This window comes from Balearica regulorum, chromosome 20 (genome assembly GCF_011004875.1).
Source record: "Balearica regulorum gibbericeps isolate bBalReg1 chromosome 20, bBalReg1.pri, whole genome shotgun sequence".
Lineage (NCBI taxonomy): Eukaryota > Metazoa > Chordata > Aves > Gruiformes > Gruidae > Balearica > Balearica regulorum.
Genome location: NC_046203.1, coordinates 7,714,768 through 7,735,613, shown reverse-complemented (window position 1 = coordinate 7,735,613; position 20,846 = coordinate 7,714,768).

The window sequence follows — 20,846 nt, the reverse complement described above, 5'->3', positions numbered from 1 at the left end:
GCTTTGAAAGCAGGTAAACTGAGGATAACAGGAGAGAGGTGACCTGTCCCCTCTGACGTGAAGAAGGAATAGGTGATTGTGCAGTGGATCCAAGGAGCACCAAATCTTGTTGAGCTTTTGACTATTTTGCATCCCACCTTCTGTAAGTTTGACTGTGAACTTATAGGAGTTTCACTTTCATATCGATTCTCCTGCATTCAGTCCCCTAGTTTTAAAACTACTGAAGTGGTAAAATATCTCCTGGCATTAAGGACAAACAAACTCAGCTGTTGTCATGAATGTTATTGATCAAAGATCACTTAAACTAACAATGTTACATCACGTCACCCCGTTGACCACTCTGCTTAAACTGTCCATATGCACCTGCACCAGTTCCTCTGTTTGCAAAGACAAGGCAGCATAATACTTATGGAAATTCCTGTGATTATAAATAATATGGGATGATTATAACCGTATAGATCTTGGTGAAAGGTCTTGCGTAAGAAAGCTCATACTCTGTCAACTCCTGGAGATTTTCAACACAAATAACAGCTTACAGAATGCAATCGGCTTCCTGGCCTCTTGCCTGAACCCTTCACGGTTTCTGTTCCGCTCATGGACTTCTGCATTTATAAGCACTTTCTTTTATCTAACCCTCAGAGTCCATCATGTTTTATTTACCCTTCTTTTAGCTCTATCTACTCATTTCTAGCTATGCAAAAATCAATAAGCGTGTTGCTAATTTTATCTGGGAAAAAACCTAGAATTTACTAGAGAATTAAATGTAGTTGGTTTTGAAGGCTGTTTTTTGAGAGTTCTTTTTTATTTTGATATCCCAGCTCACATGCTTTCTTCTTTTTTTGGCAATCGATGTTTGGCACAAGCATGGATTTTAAACACATATATACTTAATTATGCTGCAGACCCAATATATTTGCAACTGTTTTGATTTGTACCTACCTTTTATAACAGATGCAAAATTAAGATAGCTTGGTTATCTAGAGAAATTTGTTAACGGAGGCCCAGAAAAGATAGACGATTCCTAGGCTGGCTGTAGGGAAGTTTCAGAGGGCTTAATCACAGCCTCTAACGGGGAGGAGGAGGAAGGTCTTGATACTGGGACATTGCTTTGGACCGGGGACCACTTGGATATACTCTTAACGCTCCTCCAAATGCTCAGAGGTGTTGTGCAGGTTGCAGCCATACTCTGTGCCTCTATTTTCCCATATTGCCCAGCAGTGAGAAGATCCCAGCATTGTTGTGCTTATATCTCAGCCTTTCAGCATACTTTCTACATTCCCATTATTCTTGTTTATCTACATCTGTGACATGGTATATTTCAAAAATATATGTATATATTTTCCTTGTGTGTGTACTCAGAGAATAGTGAATGAACATGCAGCATAAATTTAAAAAATAAGTAAATTAAATAAATATTCCAGAGCAATCAGTCTGCCAGCAGAATGTTTCAAAAGCACAAAAAAATTTCAGGGGAGAAATAACTATCAGTCCACTTATTTGATTCACTCATAAGAAAAGGAAAGGAAAAAAATTTGCTTGCTTTTAATTCTGAATAGAAATGTGCTTTGGACCAGATCCTGAAGGATGCTGAGCTCTGAGTATTAGCCTTTGCACACCTTCCGCAATGCAATAAGCACCTTCATCCTCTAGTGAATTCGGTGGGAATTGAGCATCCTCAGCACTTCTCAGGATTGTGCCTTTTGTCAGGAGACTATCAGCAGGGCTTGGGTGCTTATTTGGAAAGAGATACTTCATGTGCTGGCATGATAATAACTAGATCTAGGAGTATCCCCCTGGAAGTAGGTACTTGCTTTAGATCTCATAGACATTGTCTTAATTGTACACTAAATCAGCACTAGATGGAAGACAGTTGAGCCACAGGCAGCAGACTGCACTGGTCTCTGGCGATACTGTGTATTATCAAGCCCAACCAAATGCTTTCTAAATAAGGTTCATGCTTTGTGCCATAAACTCTGGGTTGTTACTCAGAGTGATCTGTTAATGCATCTCTGAGCTAGATTTCCTTTATTTCCTTTCTTCCTTTTTCTTCTTTTTTTTTTTTTTGTGGATAATAATCTACTTGGAGAGGGTTTTTAAAAGGAGAAAAGGTTATTTCACTGCATCAATTTTTGCATTAAATGTGCACTTGGCCAAATGCCAAAATATTTAATATCTTTGCCATCTCTCCCAGCTGAATACAATTTAAGATTTATTGATTTTCTTTTTCTTTTTTTTTTTAATTTTGGCTTAAGACAAGGTTAAGGAAAAAAAAAAGTATCTTTTTCCTCCAATGGCATCATAATCTTTGGCTAAGGCCAAACTGTCTTTTGACATGCAAAGCTGGAGCCAGCTGTCTGGGGTTATAAATGTTCTTTTTGGAAGTGCTTTCTCCCCTGGACACCTATGACTGTGCACATCATATCTGCATGTGTCAGGAAGAGAGGTTGTGCGGAGGGGGTTGTTCCTTTCGGTCACTGAGAGACCTCGTTAGAGAGGTTCGTTAATGTGTCAGGGGTTGCAGTCTGTGCTGTTTTCAAACAGATCTGGGGTGTTCCAGTCCACCTTCCTCCTCCTCCAAGGTAAGGACAGCACCAGGTAGGCAATTCAGGAGCAGGAGGAGATCTTGGTGGAGATGCTCCCCTGACCGTCAGCTCTTTGGAGGAAGAACTGAGCTTTTTTTGTGTGTAGCACACCACAAAACAGGTTTCTGGGTGATGATGGGGATCTCTGGGCAGGACCCCAACAGTGCTAATACCAAAATGCTTAGGCACTGCTTGAAAGCTTCCTTCGAGTGGTGCAGAGGAAGGGGACGGTGGCACTCCCTAACGAGGAAAAAGGCAAGCCCAGAGGCAGCCTTTGCTGAGCCATGGGGCTGACAGCCCTGTTTGCATCCCATAGCCGCAAACCTGCGCTATGAAACTCAACGTTAAGGGTCAGACTCCGCCACTTTTCTCCATCACCTCTTCAGCAAATCCTTAGCGAGGGACACAGAGAAACAAAAATCTTCTTAAGCTACTGTAGTGATCAAGGTTCAGTCAAGGGCCAGTCCCTCTCATTTTATCCTAGCTCACTGTCTGTTTTAATGACCTCCTACTTCAGCAAGTTCTGCAGCTTCAGTTCAGCCACAGAAATTAATGGGAGCATTCAGAGTTTGATTAGCTCCAGTTTTATTCACATAATCCTGAACATCACCTAAGGAAAATGCTAAGTATGTTTGCATGCAATTATTTGTATGCTGCCCACTCCCCTTCCCAACTCTGTAATGTAACCTCATTCACTTCCATGGGAACTCGTGTTATTCAGCTAAAGTGCTCTTCCAGGAGTCCAACTAATGCTGACGGTGCTGTGCTATGGCGTGTCATGTTCTTGTACCGTTTCATTATTGTTTTAACCTTATTATGTTATGAGAACCTTTGCGTGGTTTAGTGCACTGGATAAGTGGTGCAGGTCACTAATGTACCTCTAATCTGGTAATAGATAATTAATAACGATTACAGCTTTGCCATATGATCCCACTTCCCTTTGTGAATACTCCAAGTCACTTTATATACCCTATTGCCAACCATCTGTTTAGAGGCTCCGCTGCAAATGATGCCTTCCCACATCCCCACCAAAGAGGCATCACCCCCCACTAACCTTCGCTTCCACCAATTGTGTGATGGGTCTGTCACAAGGATTGCACGGGCCTAACGTGGTCTGTGCTGGTGTTCTTAAGGGGAAGTAGTTAGACTAATCTGCAGTTCATCATTTCTTGAAGTATATGCCGTTGAGATTGTGTGAACAGAAAGGGCCAGCTTGCCGGCTTTGTAAATGAAGTCAGATGCTTGTTTGCAGTAGCATCCCTCTTGTGACTTCAGCTGAGCTGTGCTAGTTCGTGTACACTGAGCTAGCTCTGACAACTGTTCCTCCACCAGGCTGAAACCAGCAGCCTGCAGGAATGGCTCTTTCCCACGTATTTGGAAATCGAATAAGGTCATCTGGAGCATAGATTCTTGCATGAGGGCAAGTAAGGTTTTTTCCATCAGCATAAATGTGTGTAGCACTAATACTAACAAACTTATCAAGCTGTGCATTGACAACGTGATCCCCTGTGGCAAGAAACACATGGCACAGTTTCCCTGGACAGAACTGAGCCATGTTTGGTTTTCACCATTATTGCAACAGTCTTAAAAAAAATTTTTTTTTTAATTTCCCTAGGCACAAATTAAAAATAACTGCAGTGTTCTCTGATTGTTAGGCGAACTCTGAGCTGGAGCTTTATAACTAAGATGGGTCTTTACCATAAATCAGAGGAGCCTAGCCTTTATTGTAGGGTGAGCCATTCGCTTCTGGACAGAGTCAGAAAAGGGCAATTTCTTCCTGAAAATCACATATATATTGCCTGCCCAGCCCTCCCAGAGAGCTCGATATTTACTGAGCGTGCAGAGCATATTAACTCTGCTCTTGCATGTACATCCAGCAATTTGCAGGCACGTAGCTCTTCACTTGGGGGAATCCCCACGAAGGAGCATGGCTGGAAGCAGGCTGCGATCGCTAGAAGATTTTGTGCCTAGGGGACCCAAGCTGCCTGCTGGGCTCCATGCATGGCTCCAGCAGCAGTGCTGCTTGCTACCTCCCCAAAAGCTCCTGGTCTGGCCCGTGGTGGGTGCACATTAGCAGCCTGGTGGGGAAGGTGCTGGTGACCCTGCTAGGAAAGAAGGGAATGAACTCAAGGCAGGGTGAGCTGTCCTGGCAGGTTGCTGTCTTTCTCCTCCATCACTGTATTTGTGCTGGTCACATGTGTAGTGAGAGCAAAAGGGCTTGGGGAGAAAGCACTGCAAAGCTGCATCAGCGGAGTGGTTTGTCCACCCTATGAGCCACATAGGTGCTGTTGGGAGCATCTCCTGGACCCACGCAGCCAGGCACCCACCAGTGAAACCTCTATCCCTGGCTTTCAGGCTTTTAGCTCCAGCTGACTGTAGTAGATGCAAAAAAAAGCAACAGTGCTGCAGCCTCCCAAAGCTTTATCCATCCAGTGACGATGCTGTATTTCTTTTTGGAACCATGGAAAGGGACACATCCTTTCTGTTTTATTTATAAATTCCTAAATGAACATCATGCTAATTTTAAGTGTCCACCAGAATTTCTTTGGACCAAGAGCTGAGATACACATAAAATGCAATCCAGAGTTAGTATTCAGACAACCTATTGCCAAGTTAGTCCTTAAATAACAAATGGTCAGTGTTGCTACAAAGAAGAATTCTTCACCTGCCCAACAGACAGGAGCAGCCCATACAGTACCAGTGCAGGTTATCCTTAGAAACTGGTTCTAAGGCCATTTTTCTCTGGTCTGTGCAATCCTGGGCTTTTCAACACTGGATACTATGCTAAGCTAATATTTTGGTGTAGAAAGGACTTTTGGACACTGGAATGGAGCCACCTATCAACCTTTCAACTTCTGGATTTTTCAGTGCCAAGTCCATGTGTTTATCACATGGGATTTAGCCTCTGCACTTGGAAGAGGGGGGGAAGAGATTTGATATTTTGTATTGACTTCAACCAGAAGGTAAATATGGTGGGCCAGATTCTCTGCTGCTTTATACCTCCTCAGTGCAGTCTCCTGGAGGTCCAAGAGGATTGCTTGGGATGTCACTCAGGCTAGAATATGGCCCTTTAATATTTGTACGAAATAAAAAAGAAAAAAACCTTTTCATTATTGAATATCCATTCTGGAGTTTGCTTTTCCAAATGTGCAAATACAAATCAATAAATGCTCTTTACAGATGTTCTGAGATGTCTCTGAGTCAGAGAAACTCCATGGGCTCCCCACAGAGGGAAAACCACCTCCATCTTTGGCAGCAACCATAGGAAAGCAGAGGGGGAACAGGAATTCTTTATTCTCCTTTCTGCTTGCAAGCATTGTCTATAAAGCATCGGCAGGAAATTCTAGAGAGATTTTATAAAGTAATCCAACATGGATAGTTCCATTTAGTTTCAATAGAAAGTCTGTAGGAAATGTTCTAGGAAAATCCATTGAGATTTCTGAAGGTAATGTATCACAGCAAATGGCCTTTTTAAAGTTTAGCAGACAGGCAAGAGGCGAGAGAGCGTGTATTCCTACATTACAAATGAGGCTGGGGTCATATGTGTTTACAAATCAGCCCTTTATTAAAATCCTCTTTAATAGGGCTTTCCTTAGCACCGCTCCCGTTGAGATTAACAGACCTGGACATGAGAGGCAGCAGTAACAGCAGCCCATTAACTTACTGCCTATGTGACTCGTCGAGTCTGGAGAGACCGACTTCCACTCGCAGTAATGAGCCAAGCAGGGGGGCTCCTTCCCTAATACCGCTTTAACGTATTGTAACCCCATTGATCCCGTCTTGGCTCACGTTATAACACACTGTTATTAAAAGCTCTAATTTGAAACATCAAGACATGGTCAAGGATGTCAGGGCCAGGCTGTGAAGTCTCAACATTGGCTCCCATTGTGTTTAGATGTCCCACAGACTGTGTCTTCAGAAACTACAGGCTTTGCCTCAGGTCCCTGCTCTTACCAAGCTGCAGCTTTTTTTCTTCCACCCCCCTGGAGATCTGAGACCAAGGTCCTCAGTGCTGGTGCATCCCTGCTTGCAGAGCGCACTGCCATTGACTCTGTTTTTTCTGCATGAGGTGAGAGGTAGTAGGTAGCTCCTGAGATCCCAAACCTTTCACCTGCAGGAGGAGGTAATTTAGCCCCCAGTTAATGCTTTTATTCCTGAAGAGCACCAGGGAGGGTGACCCAATCAGCAGAGTACTCAGGAGACCTGGGTTTGCTCCCCATATGTCCTGCTGGGTGATATTGTTCAATGCACATCATCTTGCCATGCCCTATGGTGAAACTCAGTTAATGACACTGACCTTGCAGTGAAAGTGCGTGAGAGCTTCTTGCCAGCAGCATCCAAGACCTAGCAGGTTTTTGCATGTTTGTGATCACTTAAACCATGTCAACCTAGTAGCTGTCAACGTAGGTTGACAACCTAGCTGTCAGTGAATAAAGAGGCCACCCATGTTAGTGCAATCCAACTCTTATATGCTCTCACCCTCATTTATCAGCCTGTAAATTATTCCCTACTCTGTTATCTTTGCATTTGACTCATCAATGCTTTGGACAAGATAACTGTTTCACAAGGGTGTAAAAACACACTGGCCCTATTTGCATTTACACCCGTGTGTTTTGGACATATATTTGCACGACTCCCACTGCCCATCAGTTTGTATTTTGAGTGGGTGTACGGGTCTAAGGCAGGTGTCATCTTCAAACTGTCCCCGCTCCACACGGGTCCCTGGCCCCACGTATCCACCCGCGCAGCTCAGCCTTGGAGTAAAGCAACGCAGTTTCCATTGAAGCCAATGGCAGAGAGCCACTGTCTGCCCGGGGGTGAATTTGGCCCATTATTTACAAATAATTTAAAGCAATTCTGTAAATGTTTGTGTGCCTGAAGGTCTGGGGATGATTTACAGTGCTCTCAAATTGTGTAGACCCTTGATCTGGCAGTGTCATTCACAGTAATGGGATGTCTCAGCTGTCCAAACAGAGACATGTTTTAAATGTTAAAAATGTTCTGGGATCGATTTTCTCTGTTTATAGTAAACGCCTTGATTAGATTCTCTTGTAGGCACTTCAAAGGCAGACTCCCACTCACAATCTTCCCGTATTATGAAATCTAGATCGTTCTTTGCTCTACTTTTTATTTTTTTCCTTCCTTAAATGTATTTAGTACTTGAGAAAGGTGACTGATGATGGCCTTAAGGACTGAGGCTTTCTGAAGCTGCATCTAGGACCATCATTCTGCTGCCTGACCTCCAGGGAAAGGGGAGATCTCTGAAGGCAGAGGGGCACGTGAGACGTGGATCCCTTTGGGATCTAAGGGGTACCCGAACACACCACTTCCTGGGCTCTGCATTAAGGTGTTTAGCTCTATGCCTGAATAAAAGGCAGTCAAATGTCATCTCTGTTTTACATGAAGAGAACTGAGACTGTGAGGAACCAGGTGATTTGCCAGAGCTGGGAGAAATTGCAGAGCAGAGGTGGGAATGGACAAAAGATGCCCCAGTTGGGTACTTTAATATCAGTTTATTCCCTTCTCAGATCTCTGCATTTCTATTAAAAAAAAAATAAAAAATTGCAGGACGGGTTAAGGTATTTTCGTGAAGTCTGGTCTGAACTGGATTGAGACCATCAATTCATTTCACATCCATCACTAACCAGCCATTAAACGCAATGGCTTTCATTCTCCCTATTGACCTGGTCTGTAATCAGACCAGAGACCTTGAAATGCGAACAACGCTCTATCCTATTAACAGACCCCTGAGCCATCCAATCCCCCTGATAGTCGTGTCCTTTTTCCTTTCTCTTTTTTTTTTTTAATTTTTAATGGAAATAGCTCTGCTTTAATCCATGCCTCTCTATTGATCAGGAGATCAAGTCTACTTGATGTGCACTGTAAGGCAGTATGACGCTAAGAACAGCTTGTGACTTAGTATGAAAGGGTCAGTCTAACTTTCACTAATGAACCTCCCTTTTTTAATATTAGTTAATTTGCAACTTGCCCTTTTGAATTTTACCTCTGTTCTCCCTCTTCAGTCGAGATTATCAGCCTTCCTTCCCCACTTCACAAACTCTCTTTTCTCCTGAGCCTTTTCACTGGCATATCTATATATATTTCATCTACAATGCCATCCTGTCATGGACATTAAAACAAATAATATGAGCCTGCTATTTCTCTTGAGAATATCAGAAATATGTATGGGACATGCAGCGGCAGAACAGAGCCTCACAGAAAGAAAGAAAATTTCACTACATTTTTATTTTCCAGATTTGGTTGGTTAATTGGTGACGAGACAAAATTTCTCCCAGAATCCACATAATACGGGAGAGGGGAATAGCCTTGTCGGAAGATGCTCTCGTATTCATTTGACTTAGTGTCAAGGGGGTTAGAGGAGCTGTGTTAGGTTCAGAGATTATTTCACACCAGAGATCAGATCACACAGAGAGCTCACAGTGCCCTACTCTGCCCTATTTTCCTTTCACGGACACCAGTTTGTGCCAATACCGTGTTGATCTAGGCCCTCCATGAGAGGGAGGCCCAGGCCTTTTCACTGGCCAATGTGTTAAGACTACATTTTTGATCATCGCTGTAGTGTATTGTGCAGCTTCTTTCCAGCAATGTTTGGCTCAGAGATGCCTATTGGAGCTGTCCTGCAGAACTGCCAGTTTTCTTTATTAGATGAGAGATGTTATCCCAGTCGAGCTCTGGGGTTTCCCACCCTGTTAAGGGATCAAGTTTTTTCTACCTATGTCTCCGATTATAGAAATCACTCTGCTTCTCTACTAAATGATGGCTAATGTCCTTTCATACCCTTAAAAATAAATACAAGACATCGCTGATCCTCATTATTTAATTTCCAAGGACTATACATCGATTGTTGAATAAAGCTGTCAAGGGTGAATTAACAACTCATCTCTACTGTTACAAACCTACAAATTAAGTTGAAAGGGACCTTAGCTTTTGGATAGCATTCTAAGCATCAACTGTCTTCCAAAGCAAACCTCTCTGTACCGTCACAACCAGTGACCTCTGCACCATTCTTGTTTTGTTTGGATCACGTCTAACCCAAATTTGTGCTGAAACAGAGCCAGGCAAGAGACGTTTGGGATATTTGCAGTTCTCTGGGCACAGTGATGGATAGACCCAGATGGTAATTTCAGGCATGGAGAAGGGTTAGGAAACACATAATAAGCCCCAGTCAGCTAGGTACAAATCTTTTAAGAACCTAGACTAGTTATAAAGAAGTGCACAGTTAATGTAAGAATTAATTCAGGGTCATGACGAAGCAGAAGGAAGCTGAGTGCATTTGTGTGTGTGCCTGGAAGCACTGCTCATATTCTGTAATATCTCTTCGCAATATGTATTTTGGTTACTGCATTTTAAACCCATTAAGTGCGAGAAGCAGTTATACACGGTAGCTAAATCAAGAAATTAACTCCTATTGCACAACTTCCTCCCATTAATTTATTTGTTTAGTGAATTTTGGGCTAATGAAAGGACATGAGTTGGCCGTTTCTTATTTTAAGGAACTTTAATCAAGTAAAGATATGCAGCACGGTTTCTCCTTTGGCACTTGCCCACCTTCGCGGTTTTGTGCTGTCCTCGGCTAGCAACGTCTCAGAAAGAATTCACTCAACTTTTTCTTGGGACTTGGTTTCCTTATTGCAACTATCCACAGGGGAAGCAGCTATGACTGCGGGTTCTTTTACAAGGATAATACAGACCTCAGAAACCAAAAGAGAGCAGCACTAACTCTCTGGAACCATATTGCCATTTCCTATCTGGTAACGAACTCTCGACATCTCATTGCCGTGTCAGACCCTTGTTAATTTGTTCCATGATGTTTCTCGCTGTGCTTCTGCCCAGCATGCATCTTCCCTCTTTGTTTCATCGGCTAAACATCATCATCACTGTATTGCATTTGTAGACCGCGCAGTGTAGCATCACACATGCCAGCATCGCCAGCACTGTCTTTACAGATGGGGAAAAGGAGAGGCAAAATTATACTAAAGTTACATAGTGCCACACAGCAGGCTCACAAGAGATGTAGAAGTAGAAATAAGTCCTTGGTTCACGATGACCAGGTGGAGGTGAGACGAAGCAAATGCATTTTGACCAGAATAAAATCGGAACAGGCGCATGGATTTCCTTGTAGGAACTAAAACCCAGGGGTTCACCTGTATCTTTCCCCAGTGGTGAAGCACACATTGGTTGCGCAGGAATAGCGAGTCACGTTATAACTCAAATGCACTTGCAGTCATTTGCTGCCAAATTTTTCAAGGCTGAGCATAGCACACTTGGCTTACCTCGCTGCCTGGTCAGGCACAAGGAGCTGGAATAATCGGAGGGGGGAAAGCACAGGTAGTGCCTCCAAACAGCAGATAGCTCCTGAGCTGCTGAAAGCGCTGTCACCCAGGAGCCTTGTCATGACGGCTGCCTCGGGCCGTTGTACTGCCTGCAGGGCTGTGCTGAGAGCCCATGGGGACTCAGCAACGTGTCTGCCCTCCTCGGGCAGGAGGGAGGTTTGGTTTTACAGGTGGTACCAAAGCAGGAGAATAAGTTGACTAAAAGTAAGTAGAAGTAAAAATGTTACTTTAAAGGAGAAATTATGGTGCAGCCAGACTATAACAAGGCACTTGCTGAGTGTATCTAAGGTGTTACTGCCTCCATAGCTGGATGCTGCCACTGATTCACCGGAAGGGTAGTGGTTGTCTATGGGACTTTTCACCAGTGCTGTGCAAGGACAAAGACAAAGAGTACATGTACAGTCAGATATAACACCTCATCTGAGAAGGTCCATAACTGTTTTTAATTAATTAAACTGCTGGCAAAGGTCTGTCCATCTCCTTAGGGCAGAACTAGGGCATGGCAGCCCAGCACAGCAGGGTCACAAGAGGACACTACCTCTTGCATCAGCTTCAGGCAGGACAGAGGAGCGCCTTGTCCTTACATACAGGGAGCTTGATTGTGTGCAAATTCTCTGAACCTTGGGTTTATTCAGTTTGACTGGAAATCTTGTGAGGACAGGCCTTCCTTGCGAGATGTTGAGCAGCCCTCCCATCCCTGGCTGCACGATGTCGTTTTAAGCACGACATCCTACGGTGCCAGGACAAGATTTGAAGGGTGTGCATCCAAATGGCCTCACAACTGGGAAATGGTCATGTAGCTGGGGTATGTTACAAGCCAGTTATTCTCTTCCAACAGAAGCTTTCTGCCCGAAACTAGTCCCCTCTGTGTTATATACCTGTCCCACTACATGACAGCGTTATGCAATGGTCCTCATCACTTATTTATGGTCTGTGACTGAAAGTCTTGCATGTGGCTGGGCTGGAGTTTGGGGGTTTTTTTGCTGATGCTAGGAAACCATGATGCTCTGTTCTAGTATTTTATTTCTTGGCCTGTCTCCATTGCTTGGGCTGCCCTTTATTGCGTATCCCCCTTTGTTCCCTAAGGGTCACCGAGGCACGGTGAGAAGGCCAGGAGTTCTGTGCAATTTAAAATGTCACATCAAAGTAAGGAATTCATCCTAGCCCAGAGACACAGGCTTGAGACTGCTTATACTTCGTTCGTGATTATCTCTTAGGTCAAGGTCCCTGGTAACAGGAATAGCATTTAGAAAGCTCCTTGGGCTCTGCCTCTGCCACTGACCTTCTCTGCAGCCTGAGGCAAGTCACTTCATTCCTCAGGATTTCTGTTTCCCTTTCCACCTTTCCTTCATTTGCTTGAACCATGTGTGCTTGAGGCCAGGCAGTATTTCTAAGCCTGTATAACTTGCCTAGAGCGACAGAGCCCTGATTTCATTTGGGGCCTGAGCTACTGTAGCGCAGAAGAATGAACTCATTCCCACCTCTGTGTCTCCACAAAGTGCTTTGGTACCAGAATGAAGTGGCATTTAATAAGCAAGCAACACTGTCTTGCAGTCGATGTCAAGGGAGAATGAGGGGCAGGATGTGTCTACTTACCAGGTATGCCTTTCAGTTCATGTGCGCCAACTCTGTATTTTTGGACAGAAAGGAGCAGGATTCTTGTCTGGAGTCTCAAGGTGTTCATATAGCAGCAAAGCCTGTAGTCCATGGATCCATTCGAGCACCTTGCAACAACGGTTGGAGCACTAACGGGCATCAAAGTATGCTGGGGGAAGCAGGATTAATAGAACCCAGTGGGAGATAAGTTGCATCATTATCTGCTGATGACATGATTAAGACTTTTCAACAGAAGCATAGGTGTGTTCCAGGGGGGGCTCATCATCTGGCTTAGGCTCTAACCATCATTCAATCATAAAATATTTTCAGGTGTTGGCAGGTGGAAAATAGAAAATTTTTAAGGCAAGATTTTAAGATAGTTTGAGCACTCTTAGAGGACAGTCAATACAGAAGGAGGTCATACTAATTGTCAAAATCAAGGTGATCTGAAGGCAATTGGAGAAACGCTCGCAGTCCCAGACTGCAGTCCCTTTTATCACAGCAGGACCCAGCAGTCCTGCTCACAAAGCATTAGACCATGCGCCAGCTCGTGCAGCCATCTCTGAAAAGGATGCTTCGAGAGACACACTGCATTATAAATTGATGCCCACATGAACATGCATTCCCACTCCCTGCAGTAAATGTAAACCCTGCTTTGTTAAGAATTCCTGGCAAGATTCCTCTGTCTCTTTCCTGAAACCAAACAAGAAGTCAGGGGACTTATAGCAGTGCAAAAAAAGATACTATATTCAGCCTTATTTCAACAGTCTTTCCCAAACTCTCATGCTCAGTATCCCCTAATGTTGAGAGGAAGAACAATCCACATTTACCTAATGCAATCAGTGGTAGTTACACATTTTAATAGACAGTGAAATGTGAACAGGAATTGTGTAAAGACAAACCTGTATTATTAGGAGGTTAAATATTGTGGTAGCTTAACCAAAACAACACTGACATACCCAGACTTCTGACTTGCAACCTGTGACTGAAGTAATTCAGCAGACTGGAACAAGTCTAGGGTTTGGGGTTTGATTTTTTTTTTTTTTTTTTTTTTTTTTTTTTTTTTTTAAACTTGGAGCAGTACAATTCGTAAGTAAAAACCAAAGCAACTCTCTGGAAGAGTGGCCACCCCTTTCCCTCCATGGAAGCTAATAGCTCATCTACCAATTCAGCAGGAGTCAGGAGATAGTCATCTTACTGTAATATCTTTTGTCTTTCTCTACCGACACCTCATTGATGGGCAATTTTTCTAAACAACAGAAAAATTGCAGTGCCTGCTTCTCTGTCAATAAATTCCATTATTTCACATAGAGGTTGGTAGCATAGCTAGAAAATGCCAAAGTGATTACATTGAGGAACTACAGATCTGTGGTCTGAGCACTCTATAAATCTATGGACAAAGTTTGATAAAGCGCATTGATACTTTATCTGACAACAGCCTGTCTAGATTTATGGGGCTCAAAGCTGTTCGCACTGTCATCCTTGATTCAATTAATGCAAAAGCACTTCCCATCTTCCCACTTCTTTCTTGTTGGGCAAAATGTGATCTTGACATTCTTCCCCCACTTTAATGAGCAAAATATAAAGTGATGGAATCAGCCAAAGAATAATAGCGTGGCTCTGGAGCTGGTAGGATAATGCAATCAAGCACTTTCAGGTTAATGTGCTGTGATCCATGGAGGATTTGCTTCAGTGTTGGGGTGCCATCAGTTTTTCCCTTCATCTTTTGTAGTCCTAATGATCAGCAGCAAAATCAGATGAAATCTGGGCCAGTTTAAAAAATGTTGTACTTTACTTTTTTGTTTGTTTTAAAGTTGCTAGGATTGAGTCGCTGAGAGACAGAGTAGTTTACTACAACTGGGATGTAGTTTGGGGCAGAGGATGTTTGGTTACAATACTCAGGACAAATTATGTTGTTATCCTGCTTTTGTTTTCTGGAAGTGACAATGAGATGGGAGAATAAACTTGGTGCAAGGACTGAACTGGGTGTAGCTTTTGAGAAATTATTGTTAAAACTTTGACTTTTTTTTTTTTTTTTTTTAAGGACAAAGGATTTCTGTGTGACAAGCATGTCGCAGCATGGGTTGGTGAGGTGTAGGGTTAAAGCAGCCCCTGTCTCCTGCTCGCTCTTTACCACAGAGAGTTGCAATGATGTACTCCTGTAACATGCTCTGGCTTTGTCTTGATTTGCTTTGTTGCAGGAAAAGTTTCCCTTTAATGCTTGCTGTTGCATTGATGTCTCAGGCCCACTTTTACATCCCTTAAAGTGCCAAAATCCTGCTGGTGTGAGAATTCAGGACCATTTTCCTGTTGGGATGCAGTTAAAGGAGTGTTGGATATAATATCTAGCATTGATGTGCACTGCAGTTTGTGTGGAGGCAGTATCTCGCCGTGGAGAAATCATGTAAAGCAATCGACCTGCTGGATTAGGATGGTTTGCTGTGATTTCTGCCCAAGAAGAGGGAGTTTCTCCTGGCCATGCCTCGCTGAAGTTTGAGGACTGAAGTGACACTTGAGAAGCACACAGGTTTCGTGACGACCCCTGGGGCAGGGACAGATTCACCCTATAGCATCGTTGCCGTACTGTGGAGATTGCTTGCTTTCTCCTGACATCGTGTAACTCCTCTCTGCTCCCTGACAGGAATACAATTTACTGCAATTTACTATAAATCCTCATAAAAGCCCTTCTCTTGTGACACACTCAGTCAGAAACCCTAAAAATGACTGACAGGCTCTTCATAAATATTTATGATCTCTAAAAAAAGATTGAAAGAAAGAAAAGTTCAATTCTTCCCTCAGTGAAGTTTGACAGTGGAGGCTTTTCGGCAATGGCCAGGTCTACCCTTCCCCTGGCACGAGCTGCAGGACCTGAGGCTGGCACGGGAGAAATGGCCTCACCCTGCCCCGCTGGGCCTGCCCGGAGTACCCCTCATCCCCAAACCCACCTACGTGCAGAGACCCAAACCAGCCAGTTCAGCCGCGGCGACGGAGCTGCATCCCCACGCGCAGCCCTCGGGAAGGCAGCCCTGCTCCTTTTTTTGCTTATGGCATAAAATCCAGAGAAATCGTGGTGACACTAGACGTGCAGAAGGCCTTTAAAGCCCTAAAAAATTGCCCAACGTAAGAGAAGCTGCTTTTCTGACTGCCTTTGCACAGGGCTGCTGCACTTTGTCTTCCCCATGGTGAAAAGAGTAGAAACAACTGCCGTGATCCAAAGAGGGTCCTTCAAGGCCGGGTCTCCCAGGAGAAATTAGCCACAGGCATCTGAGCCCATCTATTAAGTCCTGTGGGACTGATTAAGACTTTATATCCATTTTATTTCACTACTGTGACTCCTGTTCTTATTCAGTTTATAAATAGTTATGACATTTACTACTCTTAGTTTGGGAGGAAAAAAGCAGAATAGGTTTGAACTAAGCAAAGTATAGGTCTTTGCGATGCAGAGTCAAGCCAGGAGAGGAAATTTGAATGCGGTAAATTAAGAGAATGTTCCTCAGATGAAACTGTCTCCCAATCATAAGTCATGTGACGATAAATTTCAGTTGAGTGACAACAATATTAACAAACTGAAAAAGAGATTGATGTGCATCACAGGTCCATGAATGCAAAATAAAAGTGAAAGGCTTGCTAGCCTGTGATAGGCAAAGTATAAATATGTATCACTTGGTTCTAAAGTGAGTTATGATTACATTTTCCTACTTGTACCTGAAATCTGTAGAGGTTATTCATCTTATCCCTATATCAGCCATGACAGTTATAGCCATGCGGTGCATACGGCATAGATACCTGTTCGGCAGATAAATCAGCTGGCATGAAGGGACCTGTTGTTATCAATTTGATCTTCAGAATAAATATACAAATATGTGTACAGTATTGTTGTCACCGAGAACAATTTCCCTTCTTCTTGCCGATACATTTTTAAGAGGCTGTTCCAAGAGTCACTTTCCGACAATGCCAAAGGGAGATGGAGGGAAGCAATGATCAGGCAGGAGAAATAGATTTATGGACTATTGTCTATTTTCTTTTTAAAAAAAAAAAAAAAAAAAAAAAGAAACAACCCAAACAACCACTTCCTTCTAGCGTCACTCGTCCTCGGAGCACAACGCTGGCTGGATGCAGCGTGTGAGGGTAGGGAAGGGAGGTGATGGGGACAGTTACGGTCAGTGAACATTTGTAAAAGGAAACCATTTCTGATGAGGCCGAGAGCGGTATTGCCTCTCGACTGGTGCTAAAGAGCTAAAGGTTTTATGGTGCAGCAGAGACTGTAGTTTAATCCTGATTTACCACGGCAGTTCAGCAAGGAGGAGAGACTCATACAGGACTCAGCCAGGCAACTCGGATGCTGCCGGGACCTGCTCGCTGTACACGTAGCAGAGAACCTGGGGAGGGGAAGCCAGGGGACATTTCTTCTCCTTCACTTGCAAGTCAGATCACAGTGACAGGCACAAGGATGTGGAAACGCTGGGACCATGCCACTGCATCACACCGAGCAGCATCTGAGCAGGGGGGACATCAGGTCATGTTCGGATCCGAGTGCAGGAATAGAGGAACGCTGCCCCGGAGGGGTCCTCCCTCACCGAGCCCCCATCAAAATCATTCCAGGTGCCACTCCTGGGGATGGGGTGGGAGACAGCGCTTCACAGCCCCAGCTTCTCTCAGCTGGACCATCCTTGCAGAGGTACCAGGTGAGGCAGGACGGTAGCAGAGACTGCAGCTTCTCCCAGCATCGGGGTACTGGAAGATCTCAGCAAAACGGGAAGGTAGTGAGAGACTCCAGCACCATAAAAAGGCACCTGCGTGTGCGCATCGAGCTGAGTCTGTGGCCCAGGCTATAAAGGCTCGCCCAGCTAGAAATGCTGATGGGTACCGAAGCTGTTGAATTCACACTCTGCCTTCCTTGTGTGCATTACTCCAGTTTTACAGATGAGGAAATGGAAGCTCTCCACATTCACCTCCTAAAAACCACGGTGCAAAAGCAGCAGCAGCCAGTCCCTTGCCCAAATTTCACACTTGGTGCCAAATACCCGTGAAGATGATGACAATATGAATTAGTTACCATCCTTGAGAGCTACATTCTGCCCTTTTACTTTTGTAAGACTGGGGGGGAAGGAGAGTTACTCTATATAGTTACAATTTCTAAGTAAGGCTGGGATGCAATCTCCTGGTGATGTCTGCCTTGGTAGCCCAGGGGGAAAATGCCTGAACTCTTTTGGTCTTTACATGCTGTCTCTTCTGGGGAGGCTTTTGTTACTTCATTAGTACCATTCATTAAGGTCCCCAGCAAGGATAGAGCCCCAGAGTTGCCAAGAGGCAAAAAATATTGTTTCCAAATAAAGTATTACTTGGATAGGTCTTTGATAGTTACAAATCACAACCTTCAGGCTCCATCCTCTCTTACAGAACTTATCACCTCGACTTCCCCATCAGGCACCCTGGTGTTATAAGGCTGTAACGCTCATAGCCAGACACCAGGCTCTTACCTCAGATACGCTGTGGCTTGGTACACACCCAGGTTATAAAGTTTTCTGACCTTCTCTCCTTTGAGCTACAAAACCAAGATTGTGCCTTCATTTTTACCAGCTGCAACTATTTCTTGCAGTATGATTTTTGATTTCCCCGAGGAAACCTCAGGAATTACTCAGGAAAGTCAGAGGTTAATAAAGATGTGTTTGATTTGGAAATGAGAAGGCAACATGGAAGTGCTGGGGAGCCAGGAGTCTGAGAGATGAGGGAGGCAGCAAATTTGAATGTGAAGATGGCTGAGGACGTCACCTGCGAGCATCCGAGATGCTGCATGCTGAGTGTGTTTAACGACATGTAGGGAGAGTAGATGAATTGGGTTGTTTTTTCTAAACTATGATACTTTAATGAAAAACAACTTATGTCCTTCAGCCGTAAGAGCTATTCCTATTCTTGAACTGTGAAGGAGGAGGAGTGAGCAGGAAAATGCCATATGAAATTGTTAAGCTAAATTCAGAGACTGTACATTCTGGCCAACAAGGAAGATGTAACCGTATATCACAGCATTCTGTTAATGAGGATTCATTTTTAGTCCAACTTGTCTGTAATGAAAAACCCTAACATTTAATTTCCATAAAGTGAGAATTAAGGCTGACTTTAACATCAGTGTTCTCTACACGTTAGGGTTTTGCTATGGTGTAAATCTACTCTGCTCAAATAGCAATACAGGAGCCATCCCCCTACCATAATAAGTGGGTAATGCTGACTCATAACTCATTATACTGCATAATTCCAGACCGCAAATGTGCCGTTTCCATTGTTGGGAATCCTCTTACTAAAAAGGTATTATTGCTTTAGTAAAAGATTTGTGAAAAGAGACAATTTGTCACAAATTGAGACTTCTACATTTGTAGTTAAGTGGTGGTAAAAAGGATGTAGGTAGATACACTTGTTTCGTATCCATAAAAACTGGAAGAATTCTATTTTCCCCTGAATTTATTTCCGACTATATTACTGACTTACATTGCCATGGCAATTTAGGTGCCTACTTTGTGTTCTCCAGTACCAAAATACCTTTGAAAATTTGGACCTTAGACATTACTGTGATCGTTTTGCAGTTAAAGCTAAAGCACTCCACTACCAAATGAGATACAAAGGACAAATCTCGTGTCCCTGTGACACTGGAGCGTACTCTAAATCACCACTTTCACTCACCTGCAGAGTTCTTTTGCATCAGTGTAAAAACAGGACTCAAAACGATTGCAAATGAAAAGGGCAGAAGCTGACATGCACGTTGAAATAAATGAGTGAAAGTTGCAGAACAACACATGATGAGACGTGTCTCCATTTCATCCCCTGCCAAATGAAGACACGGTCTCCTTCAAAGCAGGGCTATGGGGTTTTTACCTCCTGGAAAGTGCTCAGAGGGTCTTGGATGGAAAATGCAGGGGAATCATAAAGTATCGTTACACTAGGGCTGCCTAGAGAAGTCAGGAATTCGAATGTTAATTAGAGCTATGTGAATAATTCATAACAGATCATTTATTAAAAGAATGCTGCTACTTTTTTCTGTTTGTAAATTGTCCATACGCAGATGGTGATTTTTCTGGATTGCGTTCATTTTTCAAACCTATTTGCTAAATTATTTGGGGGAGTAAGCTCTGTTGTGTGTCGCGTTCAGGAGGAGTTAGCTGGGCGTATTTAATGGTCAGAATTCACCATGATCATGTTAGTTTTCATTGGACATATTGATCACCTGCTGTGTTTCTGTTCCTAACTGGATGTGTTAACATTTAGAATAGGGACTTCAGCATGAATGCTCATACACTGTATTACGGCTCCTTGTGCTCCCCCATCTGTATGCCACATCAACCTGCTGTCTCTCTGTTCAGGACTTGCCTTTGCATAGAATTATTCAGAAATGTTTAAATCAGAATAATTATTCCTGAATAGCTCTCTCTGTGAGCACTTATTCTATAATAAGAGTGCTGTGTACCAGTTTAGTTTAATCTGCTTGAAAGTGAGCTAAACTAAACAGGAATAAGGCATGCCAACCGCAAAAGAAAAGATGCGACAAAATTTAAATTCACAGCCTATCTCTTGCTTTTAAACACAAAATACCTTTTCTGGGTCACAGAGGCCCCTGAGCAGCGAAGCCGTGGAAGCTGGAGGGTTGCATCAGGGGAGGGAGCGCTCTGTAAATACCCTGTTCAATGTACCCACTGATAGAGAGGAGATGCTCAGAGGGACCTTGAGTCTGACCCCAAACAGTTGGTCTTCAGTTATCCAAATTAATTCCCAGGTGTATACAAACCCTTTGGCTCAAGTCCACTCTCTGTTTTGGGGGTGTGCAGCTCCTAGCACAACAGTGCCTGATCCCTGGGGCACGGAGGGGTTAATGAGTCGGCTAGCATCACGTAGCGGGGGCAGAACAGGATCAGACAGCAGAATCCCATGACTACCCCCCAAACCTCCATTTCTAACCTCTGGATAGTATTACCCCTCCGTGGAAGCAAACAGAAAGAAACAGACTATTGAAACACAGGTGGATAAATATTCCTTCCGCACTGCAAACTGTTGCTTACAGCTAGTATTTTTTGGGTAATGATCTGCTTTTAGATTTTCTCTGAGATGTATATTCCATCTCTTTGACACTGTCTCAGCCTTATCTCTGTTCATTATTTTTTTCCTTCCTTAAATCTCTTTCTTTACCTTTAAAATGCTCTTTCCCTGAGCAGTTACAGACGTGTCATTGCCGTTGTGCTCTTAGCATGCAGCTGAACAACTCGGGAAGCAGAGGGAGGTTGCTCTTAGCAAACTCCGCACCCTGGATGCAGCTGAAGAACTGGGGGCA